Below are 3,862 nucleotides of genomic sequence, written 5' to 3'. Positions count from 1 at the left end.
TATAGAAGCCGACAAGTCCAAGCCGAAAAGTCCGTCTCTGGAGGAGATGGGGCTTGGGGCCACCTTGGCTTCCGCAAGCACAGGGGAGCTGAGAGATTCAAGCTTGCATGCAGTATATTGGTTGTTGTTTCCAATAAAAGATGAATCCGAGATCTCCAGGCCGAGTGGTGGGCTGCTCACTCAAGGAAGTCTGTAGTTCGCACAACAGGGTTCCAATTCTTTAAGGAATGCCATTCTTCCAGATTGTCCTTGGATATCATTGCAAGCAGGCCACACCCCTAGGGAAACTCCCCTTGGGCAGACTGGCCACTCAGAACTCAGTCATCTGATCCCATCATGGGAATAACCGCACAGAACTGGGGTCCAGCCAAGTTGACACACAGCTCCAACTATCACATATATCATACTTTGGACAGTAGCGACTGGGGTCTTAAAAGCTTGTGAGTGGCTGTCTAAGGCAAAACTATTGCTTACATGCATCTGGAGCGAAAAAGAAAGAAAATCAAAGACACGTGGAAACAATTACTCCAAAGGTCTAATGGATCACGTGGATTACCTGCCTGCATGACCCTGAGACCAGAAGGCCTAAGTTGTACCCAGCTTTCATTATTGATCACTCTGAAATGGATCACAATGGAAGGTCCTGGATAGTGTGTGAGAAAATGTGGAAAAAAATCCTCAAAATAATAATAATAATAATAATAAAAAGACTAGACTTACTGATCAGATAGAGACTGGTGGAACATCTGAGACTATGGCTTATAGCTACCCTTCAAGGATGAAACCGAATTCACCACCGTGGCTGAACTTCCAGTCAAATATTTGACAGGACTATAGCTTAAACAATAACATGTGGGAGGTTTGCATTCCTTAGAACAATCAACCATTGGAAATCAAAGGGCAACATTTCCCAGATATGAAGTTCAGAAATCAAGAAGACACAGGAAAGATGGACAAACAGAAACAGAAAACATAGAGAGGAAACTGAATGTGTGCTCTTACATTCTGGGGATTGTAATCAATATTTTGGAACAAAATGTGTATGAATTGTTGAGTGTAAAACTGATTTGCTCTGTAAAATTTCACTCAGATCACAATAAAATGTTAAAAAAAAAAAAAAAAAACTTCATGCTATTTCATTTGGAACTCTCCTATCATACTAAAAATTTCCTCCATTTTTCCCTTGTCTTGAACCTTGAAGCAAGTGGTCTTTTCAAGTGGAAGCTGTGAATATTCTTCATCACCACATTATCAGAGAATCAGAAGGTAGGATGATGTCCTACATGCTTAACTGTCATTTCTGGATTACTAACTCCCTATCCTTTTTAACTATCTGTTTTTTAAAAACTTGCACACCTTAAACTTTTCTCTCTTCTCTTGTCTCCTAATATCTACGGCACAGATTGTGGTTTGTTGAATATTAAATCCTCTTGCTCTCATTCTTCTCCAGGTATCCCATCATCACAACCATTCAGTTTTTTTTTATATCATCAACTAAAATTGTTCTTTGATTTAATGGACACTCACAAACTTTTGAGTTCTTTCATTTCTTCTTTTGGCCAATTCCCTTCTCATTCTCTTTTTCATATCCTTTGCTAGCTTTGATTTCATGAACTAGTATTTCATTATACATATTTCCAAATATTTTCAATTGTTTTATAGATTTTCTGTCTCTTCTGGGACAAGCATATTTTTTGTGAAGAAAATCCCACAGCAATGATCAAAAACAGCCATGAATACACAAAGATGTCTTAAGACTGCTTCAAAACTTTTTTTCCCCTCCTTTCAAAACACGGATATAAAAACAACATGGCAGATCAAAGGGCTCTAGAAGGCAAGTGCACAACTCAGTGCTTTACAACAGCTCAAAAAGTACCAATCTTAGAAAGCGGAACTAACATGCAAGATGAACTACAAAAGATGTCTGAGATTTGATGGTTTAAGAAGAATTTACAGGGATTGTATTCAACATATTAACCTAGAAAACTTTCATATTGCAAGGTTACAGTTAAATGAAGGGTGTAAACTGAAGCCAAATAGGTGAAAACAAAATAAAAAGCAAAACCTTTTCCAGGGGCTAGAAATCAGGGATGGTGGGAAAGAGTAATGGGGTCACTTCAGAGTATATATCATTCTACTTGAAATAAAGAGTTAAATCTTCAGTCAAAAAGAGAAGAGTTACAGTTTTTCAAACACCACAAAGAATGCTGCACAGAAAAATTACCGCTAACAGAATTTGAAAGAGTAGAGAGAGGTATAACTTACAATTTCAAGGAGGCAAGAACCTTGAATGCAAAGATGTGAGAGCCAAAGACTAGGAAATGGAAACAATATATTATAATATAATGAAATGTGCAAAGATTTAGAGTTAGAAAACCAAAAATGAAGAATGGGCTTGGTATTTTTTAACCTGAAAAAATTCAAACCTCAAGGTGTGATATCGAAGGATTCTATTGGCAAAACATTGAACAATGCAGAAAGCATCAAAAGAAGATAGATGTAATACACAGTCACTGTACCAAACAGAATTTGTGTATGTTCATCCATTTCAGGAGGCATCGTATGATCAAGAACTGATGGGATTGAAGGAAGAAGTTTAAACTATACTAAAGTTATTAGTGAAAAACAAGGCTTCAGGAATTAACAAAATACCGGTTGAGAAGTTTGAACAAACAAATACAACATTGGAAGCTATCATTTGTCTATACCAAGGAATCTGGAAGTCCTAGCCAATTGACTGGAAAAGATTCATATATATATATGCCCATTCCAAAGAAAGATGATCCAACAAAATGTGGAAAGTATTGAATAATATCATTAATATCACACATAGGTAAAATTTTGCTAAAAACAATTAAAAAATGGTTGCAGTGCATATTGATAGGGAGCTTCCAGAAATTAAAGCTGGATTCAGAAGGGGACGTGCAATGAGGCATATCATTGCTGATGTCAGATGGATGTTGGCTGAAAGCGAAGAATACCAGAAAGATGTTACCTGTGTTGTGTTCCTATAACAGTTATATATATATATATATATAGCTCTGATAGGAACTACACTAAAGCTCCCATATATATATAACTCTGGTAGCATAATGCCTAAGGCACTTGACTGCTAACCAGAAGCCTGGTGTTCCCAACCCACCAGTCACCCCTCAGAAAGAAGGTTGGGCAATCTACTTCTGTAGAGATACTGCGTCTGAAACCCAAGGAGGGGTCACTATGAGTCGGGGCCGACTCGACGGCACATAACAACAACATATATATGTTTGTGTGTGTGTGTGTGTGTATACTCCCATACATCTTTACAACAATCTCTCCTGAGGAGAGGGGGTGTTTGGCAAACAAATGTAGAAGATACCTTTTGTTTCCATGAAACAGAATTGGCTCATGTGGAACCTGTACGTTGACAAAGAGGCAGTTATTTGAACTAAATTAGAGCATATTGCATGGTATAAAATCAGGAACGGTATGTGTCAGGGATATATCCTTTCACCATACTTATTTAACCTGTATGCCGAGCAAAATAATCCAAGAGGCTAGACTATATGGAGAAGATCATATCATCAGATTTGGAGGAAGACTCATTAACAACATGCTATATGCTTTGTTGTTGTTGTTGTTAAGTGCCGTCAAGTCGTTTCCGACTCATAGCTATCCCATGCACAGCAGAACGAAGCACTGCCTGATCCCGTGCCAGCCCCACAATCCCTGCTATACTTGAGCCCGTCATCGCAGCCACCATGTCAATCCATCTCCTTGAAGGCCTTCCCCTCTTTCGTCGACCCTCCACCCTACCAAACATGACATCCTTCTCCAGGGAATGGTCCCTTCTGACAACATGACCAAAATAGGTGAGACGAAG

The sequence above is a fragment of the Orycteropus afer genome, unplaced genomic scaffold (assembly GCF_000298275.1).
Source record: "Orycteropus afer afer isolate SDZICR_OR568_19922 unplaced genomic scaffold, OryAfe1.0 scaffold00162, whole genome shotgun sequence".
NCBI classification, from domain to species: Eukaryota; Metazoa; Chordata; class Mammalia; order Tubulidentata; family Orycteropodidae; genus Orycteropus; species Orycteropus afer.
The sequence above is the reverse complement of the archived record's forward strand: the minus strand, read 5'-3'. Positions refer to the sequence as shown.